The sequence below is a fragment of the Vulpes lagopus genome, chromosome 11 (genome assembly GCF_018345385.1).
Source record: "Vulpes lagopus strain Blue_001 chromosome 11, ASM1834538v1, whole genome shotgun sequence".
NCBI lineage: Eukaryota > Metazoa > Chordata > Mammalia > Carnivora > Canidae > Vulpes > Vulpes lagopus.
In genome coordinates, this window is record NC_054834.1 from 54,292,005 (window position 1) to 54,302,329 (window position 10,325).

The following is a 10,325-nucleotide window of genomic DNA, read 5'->3' on the forward strand; positions in this document are numbered from 1 at the left end:
GAATAGTAATTAGAAATTTATTAAAGTATATCTTTGGTTTCCTGAATTATCTCTTCTTTTATTCTCTTTGGTTGTTGTGTCTGCCTATTTTGTTCACTCTTTGTTTCGCATTCTATATTAACTCATTTTGCTAATGCTATTTATTTTCCTCTAATTTATTATGATCTTTATTTGAGTGTACCTAGTTATGACATAGGGGCTCTACTCTTTGTGTAAGGAGCTAACACAGGTTTCTCTTGCAGTTACATGAGACTATTTCTCCAACTCTTTATGGTTTTAAATGGAAAAACTAGCTATTAATTCCATTAAGTGAAACGAGTGCCTTTGAATTTTTAAGGTGAATCTCCACACTTTGAAAAAAAATAAAAGGTCTTTTTCTTAGGATAGGAAGATAATAGTTCTACAGTTCCCTCCTGACCCAACACTTTCTCTCAGATCTAAAGTTAAACACATTTCTCCTGCTCTGTAGAGACCAGTTCTTAGTCTTCAGCTTGAAAGCAAAAGCCAAGCCTGCCAGATATTCTATTTTCTATTTTTTTCACTGTATCTAGCTTTATTAAAGACACTTTTCATAAACAATCATGGTATGTCAGGCAGGACATGGACGGACGATCGAAAACAGTATACAACAACTTTCAAACTCCCTTCTTCAATGGACTACCAAAATCAGAAAGCCACTGTAAAAACCAATGAAGTCTTCATGTGATGCTCTGAACAGGGAAAGTTTAGAGTGAGGGTTGACCGTTCACATGTAGCAGGTTGTTTAACAACTTTTCGCAAGCCAACCCTGACTTTCAGGAAATGAAATGAAAATGACAGAATTATCAATCTGAAGATCCACAAACTGAAAAAAGGAACTCTTTTGAGGGACGCCATCTCAGGGGTGACACTGTAAAGTCCAGATTGCCTGACATACTAGGAGCCATTTCATGGGGTCAGGTTCCAACAGGTCTCTGGGTTTAAGGGAGTCAAGTCTATGTTGAAGGCCTAGAGGAAGAAAAGGACATAAAAAAATGAATTTAGTTTTTCCACACCACCAAGGTGGCTCATGTCAGGTGTCAAGATCAAGGAATCCCTCCTCCTGGGAGCCAAGAGGAAGTTTCTCAAAACTAGAAGGGAAAAGTGTTTTTCCCCTTGTTATCAATCTAGCTTCGGAGATATTCTATTAGTGACATATGCTCTTCCCCCAAAACAACAATAAAGTGTTCCGTGTGCTAACAACATAGCTTCAAAAAAAGTAAAACAAAATTCTGCATTTTTATAAAACTTGATAAAAAATAGTATTTCAAACTGTACAGTCACCAGAAGTACACAGTTATCAAAAGTACACATACTTCATTTGGCATCTCCAGCACCTTCAGCTTTCTGTGCCTGGTCTGTTTTGGCATCTCCGTTTTCTGCAGGGTTATTTCCATCCTTGCCAGCATCAGCTTTCCCCTTTTTCCCTTTGGGTTCCTTCTCTCCCTTCTTTGCAAGGGCCTTTTTTTAGGCTTGGGCTCTGGCTTGGGAGGAGCAGGTTTAACAGATAAACTTGCGGATCTTCTCTGTGGCTCATCCTTCACCTTGGCTTTATCTCCTTTATCATCCCCTTCAGCCTTTCTCTTGGGTGTAGTGGCCATGGCGGTGGCCATAGGCACTGGACGTGGGGATTCAGTGGCACGCGGGCTTTGGCCGGTCCAGGGGTCGTTCTCGCCTCTTCTTCTTCCCAGATATTCTATTTTCTCTGAGGCTGGGACACTATGAACCATCTACTTATACAATTACCAGTTATAAAATAAATTATAGGGGCACATGGATGGCTCAGTTGTTTAAGCATCTGACTTTTGATTTTGGCTCAGGTCATGATCTTGGGGTTGTAGGATGGAGCCCCATGTCCAGCTCTGCACTGAGCGTGGAGTCTACTTGTCCCTTCCCCCTGACCATGCTCTCTCACTCTCTGTCTTACATAAATAAATAAGTTAATTAATCAATAAAAATATAAAAAAATATATTGGAAATTGTTCCCTGATTTTATCAAGTTATTTGTAGATCAAAGTTAACCCAGAGTTTCCTCAGGAATTTCCATGCCCATAATACACACATTCTCCATCTATTAGATTTCATATGCTTGCTTCCTCACATATTCCTAAGATTTCTGAACAATTGGTGGCACCTATTACATTTTTTAACACTGTTAGAATTTAAGCTTCTTTAAAAAAAAAAAAAACACTTAAAGTTTATTGCCAGATAATACACTTGGTAGATACAGATATATGTGCTGCCAAATGTAAACTGAAGAGCATTGTTGGACTTCATAGCAATACTAACCTTACAATTGGGCAACTTGGGGTCTTGGCCCATGCCCCACATCCTGACATAACCAATACTTTAGGATGTCTTCCTTAAAGTGCTCTAGGCTCCCCTCTAGGACCCGGGACCAGCCAAACTATAAGAGATATGAAAACAGGGCTCCTGGAGACAGGACAAGGTACACCTTGTCTTGGGTCACCATTTACATCCATCGAGAAGCTTTTTAACTCTTTATTCTCAACTACCACACACTGGATCAACCTGAGGCACTGAGAAGCTCCAGAGATCAGGCAATATGCTACATCCTGGGAAGGCAGACTGGGAGGTGACTCACTCCCACTGGATTTCCTATTTTATGAGAACCATTAGGGTCTAGCATGTTTCCAACATGCTGACTTTAGATGACTTTTGTTCATGCTGGACACAAGAAAAGCTCAGGGCTGTGGAATATGAATGGTATATTACTGATCTATGTATCCAAGGGCCCAATCTTGGTTTTCATTCATCCCTGTTCCCACATCATCCTGGTGGTGGCAATAGCTACCATTTACCCTGAGCAAGTTCTGCATCACCTGTCAAGGCTGTCATCCAGGCTTATCTTTCCTTTATTCTCAGAAAAGGCTTTGGAGGCCTTTTTGGTCTTTACTTTGCAATATCAATGTGCCTCTCCAATAAATGTCTCTCTTGCATCAAATTCATGTGGAAATGTTTTGCTCTCTTGGGTCAATATTGAGCCATGCAAAGGAGAGATAGACAAATAGAACTTTGGGAAACAGAATCTCTCTCATCATTCCATCAAAGGACTTCTTGACTGTCCTACTCACTGGTAGTGATGTGTGCAAGGCAGGGTGTAATCAACAATGAGATCACATTCAATAATGTAGTGATTATGGCCTAAACTTCAAGCAAGAAAATATTAGGAGATGTGGTCTTCTACCTTTACCTTCTAAAATTCTTTTCTTGTTGTTGTTAGATTAAATTAATGTAGATGAAAGTTTTTTTTTTTTTAAGATTTTATTTATTTATTCAAGAGAGAGAGAGAGAGAGGCAGAGACACAACCTTCTAAAATTCTGAATAGCATATTTAACATGACCAGAGGATGAACTATTGCTCACATTTTCCTGAATATTCAGGCCAAGACTTTCATTCATGGTCAATACAAACAAAGCACAGTAACAATCTTTGTAAACTTGTTACTTGAAGCTTATATTTACTGACAGCACAAAGGATGATAGTGTATCATGAGAAATGATGTACAAAACATTAAATAGAAAGCAGAGAATAGCAGAAGCTGAAGTCCTACATTGTTTCAATAAATACCATTTTTGAAGAGCTATGGTATTGCAAGTAATACTAGCTAACTACCTTCTTCCCATGTGAATTAGTTTGCTAGGCTGCCATAAAAAAGTAACACAAACTGAGGCACTAAAGTAATAGAAATTTATTATCTTATAGATCTGGAGGCTAGAGATTCAAGATCAATGTGTTGGCAAGGGCATAATCCCTCTCAAGGTGTTCAAAAAGGATCTCTTTCAGAGATCCAGATAGTTCCTTGGCTTGTGACAGCATAACTCCAATCTTTATATGGTGTTCCGTATATGTCTGTGTCCAAATTTCCCCTTTTTATAAAGTTTTCAGTCACTTTGCATTAGGAACCCACACTGCTTCAATATAACCATACCTTAACTAACTAACCTGAACAGTCTTTTTTTTTCCAAATAAGGTCATATTCTGAGATGCAAGAAGTTTGGGCTTTAATGTATGATTTTGAGTTGACCTGGTTCAATATCCAATATCATGTATTGGGAGATATAAAATTATCTGGCAACAATCCATTTAACAATTAAGAACACCAAGATATGGTTCTCAGACTTGAACTGTAGGAAGTGTTACCTGAATACTGTGGAAGATATTCATGTGATGGGACAATAAAACATAGGAGTTCATACCTCTTTTTGCTCAATTATTATAACTTTAATTATATAGGTTGCCAGTTATGAAAATAGGCAAGAATGTTTACCTAAATTAAAGTATGCAGTTTGATGTTTTTCTATCTAAATTTTCTATTAGAAATATTTCTAAATAAAGATGACTTCCTCATGTGTTCATAAAAGTTAAATTAATGGAAATGTAATTTCTCATAAAGTAACGTTTATATAAGATTAGGGTATAATGAAATGGCAATTTTGAAATGGAGAAAACCTTTGCTGGTTTTCAAACATTTTTAGACCCTCACAAAGATCTTGTTGACAAACCCCTTTTATAGAGTATTTTTGGCATCTTGCTTGAGCTGAGGACAGCATTTGGAATGTCTGTATGTGTATAAATTTGGAAGGTACAAATTGACAATATGCTTGATGACATGTCAAGAAATATTTCCAAATATTTCTGGTGTCAGCACAATTCAGATTCAAATAAGAATTTGTCTGACACAAGACCATTTATATGTAAACTAGTAAATAAAATGGAAGGAGAGGAAAGAAATGAGATGAGCTTTGTCACCCACTGCTGGATTTCAGTGTAATCAGTAAATGCCCTGTACAAAATGATCACTTGTCAGAAAGTAAACAAATACAGAACATTTTGGTTAACTTTCCAGGCAAAAAGAGGCACAATGATTATGTAATTAAAAAATCATACACCATCTACTAGAATATATTATCTGAATCTTCTTTTTAATGAAGATTTTCCTAGTGAGTTCATTAAGTATAATCCCAGTATTTATTTTGGGCATAGTCATTTGCTCAAATTCTATTAAATTTGCTCAAACGTAGTTCTTGAAACTGATTCAACTCCTTTTGCCTTCGTTTTTTTTTTTTTTCAAGATTTATTTATTTTCAAGAGAGAGAGTATGAGGAGAAGGGACACAGGGAGAGAGAGAATCCTAAGCAGACTCCATGCTGAACACAGAGCTTGATGGGTGGCTTGATCCTATGACCCTGAGATCAGGACCTCAGGTGACATCAAGAATCATATGCTCAACTGACTGGGCCATCCTTCCTTTGTTTCTTAATTCAATTAATTGGGGTGGGATTTGATGTGGAATGACAGATATCTTGAGGAAAGTAAAAGATGTTGAGTACTTCCATTGAAGTATATCCAAGTAAAATTCTTGAGAAATAATGTCTACACATTTACAAATGTTAAATCCTTTAATAGATAAAATTACATTTATAATGTCCTATAAAGATGTTTTTATTTATATAAATCCCCCCCCCCAATTTATGTATTATTTATGGAATATTTTCTGTGTGTTAAAGAACTATTTTATTAATTGGGATCCAGTTAACAGAATAAGTGGAATGTTGATATATGATCTTAAATTATAGATGGGGAAGGAATATTATAAAATGTGGATAAATTTATTAGATGATTTCAAATAGTAATATATGATATGAAAATGAAACTGTGATAAGAAACTATGATTCTTGCAAAATACTTCTTGAGATTGAACGATCAGGGAAGGCTTCTCAGAGAAGTGGCATGTAAGATGATAATTTAATGAAAATGAAGATGTAAATAACGGGTTATAATCAGAAATCTCGGGGGGGGGGGAATAACTTAAAAAGTCCGAAAGAGGAACTAGTTTGAAATATGTATGGAAAACTAGTGTGGTTGATGAGTAAATCGGACTATGAAACAAGATGTAATATGGGAGGCAGGCTAGGGACAGATTTTCATTCCATATATGTTGATATAAAGAATTTGGATTTTAATGGAATTGTGATGTCTGAGAGTGCCACTGCTACAGTGAAATAGGTTCATATTGGATTGACCCTCTTGTAAAACAATTCTAAACTTTGGACAAAATATTAAAAGAAAATAACCCCAAAGCATAACTATCCGAAGGCATTGGAGTGTGAAGAAATGCAGGCAGAGTTTTGGAAGGATATCAAGAGTTAGAAGAGAGGATGATACAGGGTGGGCTTTCTATTTTACAGTTTATGGCCTGAAGGTGGACACATCTGACAAAGAGTGGCTCGGAACTCTAGTTGAAAACTTGCTGCCATCTTAATTGTATATCCCTATAGGTAAGATGTTGTTTTTCTCTGGCTACTTTCAAGATGTTTTTCTTAGTCTTTTGTTTTGGGAAATTTAATTATGAGGCATCAGAATGAATTTCTTTGGTTTATCCTATTAGGGGTTCACCCAGTTTCCTAAATTTGTAGGGGCTCAGCTGTCCACTTGTCATTGCTGACACCAGGAGTAGAAAAAAGAGACGTACTTATTAAACCTAATGTATACTGCTTTCTTCAGCCTCACTGCTGCTGGATTGGACAGGCGGAAGCTCAGCTCATCTCTTCAGCCAGCTGATGCTACCTTGGTGAGGGAATCAAACCACTTTTGGGTGCTGGCCACTGGGGAATTGGAAGATCAGCTCTCTGCTCTGCACTCCCACTACCCCCAAAACATACTCTCCTGGAAGAGAAATCAGACCTCCATAGAGTTATGCCAGGCAGAGGATAAAAGATCAGATTCCCACTGACCCATGGATAGCACCTGGCAGGGGAATTGTAGTGTGATGCCTATGCACATAGTGCGAGGAAAGAGAGAGGGTTGGATAGAAGACCTATTTCTTTCACAGCCCAATGAAATTGCATGGGTGAGTTCAGTTTTCCTTTGGGGTTTGGCTGCAGTAGGGCAAGTATTTCCAAAAAACATTTTTGTTCTTTTTAGGCCACTTTTTTCCTGGTCTTTTAGCTAGAAGAATCAGGCTCTTCTTCTGGCCAAATTTTGTGCATGCATCTTGATAGTTGCAGGTTGTGGTTTTCTATACCACCCTGTCCAGAATCTATGAAAGCAATAAGAGACTCAGGGAACTCAGTGCCGTTTCATTTTTCAAGTAATAGGGTCCCTAGGTAAGCCATTTTCTCTTTTACCACTTTCTAGTCTTCTTACATTTGCTTGCTTTATGGTGTTCAAGTTTTGTTTGTTTGTAACTGGGAGGACATGGAGAAAAGAGGCTACTCTGATATGGTAGTAAATGGAGTCATCACTTTTAACTCTTGTTCGCAGTAAAGGGCACCATGTGAGGGTGAGAGGCAGCGATGCAGTCCTGTGTCAAGAACATGTTTTTAAGCATGGATATGTTTTCTAAGAGTATCCTGCGTGGAAGTGCAGGATTAGGGAATGGTTTATAGTCTGGGGATGACTATAGCAAATACTGCAAGAGTCTACCCATTTCCCCTCACTCATGTCTTCATACTGACACTAGCAAGAGGAACTACTGGGAATTTGATGCTGGAAGCAGCCAACAGCCAATGATATGGTGGGTGATGGTATGTGAAGCCCACAGCTTCCTCACCCCCACTTGAGATAGCTTTGATGCAAATTTCACATTGCCACCAGTGGTCTTAGACAGAGGTCTCTAAGACATGGAGCTCAAGCTTCCCACAATGTACGATGACTACTGGATTAGAAACTTCCTGTAGCACCTTTTTTCACTCACCGCTTCACTTTGCATTTTAGATTTGCTAATATATGCCATATCTCCATGATGCTAGAAAAATTCTACCTGCAAAGCTGTTCACACTGAAACTAAATGCTGGAATATCCATTTCCTTTCTTCCTCCGCAAAAAGAGAACAATGGTGACATATGAAAAATTTAAAATTTAAATATGTTTTTGCTTTGAAATATTTATTCATCCTTGGAAACTTCTGAAGAAAACTTGGGGAGCACAAAAGGCAGAGCTGGGACTCCCTGGCTTAAAGAAAAATGTTCTCCTGTAATCAGTCTTTTCTGTTGCAAGGAATGTTATTCAGCATTTGTCTGATATAAAGGTCATTTGGTACATTTCTGTATAATCTACCCAGATCTAACTTGAGTAACTCAGATTGACACTTGTATATGAAAATATCCTTAGGATCTTTTTCCTCTCAAATATACAAGGAATAAATGATTGAAATGACCTAAGATATAAACCCCACATTTGTATATTTATTGTTTAAAATAGAATATAAATTTTATGTGGCTCCAGTTAGTCCCTAAATTTTCACTTTTATAGTATGATGGATCAAGCTAAAAGATGAGTTTTTTTTTTTTTTTGATGAGTTTCAAGATACACTTTATCTTTCAAGATCCTATGTTAATGGGTGCATTACTTCATCATTATGAGCCACAGCTTCTTCATTTTTAAAACGAGAATGGTAAACTTTTCCTGCCTGCCTCAGAGAAATGTTACAAGGAAGAAATGAGATCATTTATATGAGCATATTTTCTAGAATATAAAGAGTTCTTATAGAACTTTTTCTTATTACCAATATTAAAATTACTATTAAGACGACTTCCCCAAAGGTTAGCTAGAATATTTAAGCCATCCCTCGGGCTCACTGTTTTCTATCTGAATTTGACCTAAACTCATTAAAATGCTACCTGCAAATTTTAAAAAAAAGTCTGTTTGTGAAATTATCAGTTTGATGACTCTAACATACAAATTACAAAAATATGTAAATGATAGATTCGTCAGCTATGGTACCATGGAATATACTGAGGTCACACATGACTGTCAAATAAACACACATTTTCTCTTGCTCTTAATTGTCTAGGTTACCAAGAAGCCTTATTGACGACAGTTTCATCTACTACATCAGAAAAAAATTAATGAAAGGGAATAAAGGGGAGAGGAGAGAAAATGAGTGAAAATGTCAGTGAGGGAGACAAAACATGAGAGACACATAACTCTAGGAAATGAACAAGGGGTAGTGGAAGGGGAAGTGGAAGGGGGGTTGTGGTGACTGGGTGATGGGCACTGAGCGGGGCACTTAAATGGATGAGCACTCGGTGTTATGCTATATGTTGGCAAATCGAACTCCAATACAAAAAATAAAATTAGAAAAAAAAAAGAAAGATTCTATGCTTCAGGATATTTATACCTCTGGCCTTAGTCATAGCTGTGTTAACTCAAGCAATTATCCATGAGAACACCTTTTGTTGGACTGACCATTCAGGAAGATGAGGAAAATACCTTCTGTACTTTTCAAGTTATTGAAGGTTCATTAGAAAGAGCAAATGCTTTTAGGAATTAGACCTTCATGGGTTCAAATCTATCCTCTGTGAGTTACAACTTCTGTGACCATGAGTCATAGAATTTTCCAAACCCCTAAATGTCATCGTTACCATTTGTAAAAATGAGATGATTCACACACGGTTGAGAATTTTTTGGTAGTGTTTGTGGCATGCAATGTTATCTAAAATACCATTAAACTACATGTTTAGGTAGTTGTTGATGATACTGATTAAAATCTATAGATTTCTTGATAGTCATGTGGATCATTCCATTTGTATGAGCTGAACTTACATGCAAATATGTAACTATCTGGAATTTACTTAATTATTTCATGCAACAGGTACTTACTATTTGCTTTTTTTTTTCTATATGAATTCCATATCAAAACCTACATATGTAACATCTTTTTCAAATGAGAAAAGCCAAAATCAGAGAGTAAGATATCTGCCAAGCTGGTCCCTCTGAGTATACACACATATTCATTGTATGATATATTTCATTTCATTGAAATATATTTTAGTTTCACTGGTCAATTCAAGATCTCTAAGAATTCTGACTAGCTGTTTTTAATCAGGATTTCTTTTTTTTTCCTTACAGTAACAAGGTTTCCTTGTGATAGAATTAAAAAAAACATCAGAAAAATCCAATCAAAGGCATTTAGGATTTTTAAAAAGGCATATTCTGTTTAGAAAAAGTCTCTGGTTTTTACTAGAGTGAAGTTTCCAATTGATAAAATCTCCATTCAACTGAGGAGGAAAAAATGTTTTCTTCAAGCCACAGAGTCATGACCCAAAGTATTAAAAGCAACTTTTGTGTCATCTGTTCAAATTTAAAATTGATGGCATAGGGCCCAAATCTCAGCTCTCGGCACACCTCCATGTGATTGGGATCTGGATTTCTGCCATCCTTTTGATTGTTATTTCCATTTATGTCCCACACAGCCTGTGATTTTACTGAGGTTCTGGGCGAGAAAGTGAAATTACCACTTCAGATAATCCAGTCTTCCAATGTAACTCTGTTTATGTAC

The 10,325-nt window shown here is 36.9% G+C and overlaps 1 pseudogene; it reads right to left on the reverse strand.

Moving 5' to 3' along the window:
• Nucleotides 1-1,335: 1,335 nt before the first annotated feature.
• Nucleotides 1,336-1,748, reverse strand: LOC121471551 (annotated as a pseudogene).
• Nucleotides 1,749-10,325: the final 8,577 nt, after the last annotated feature.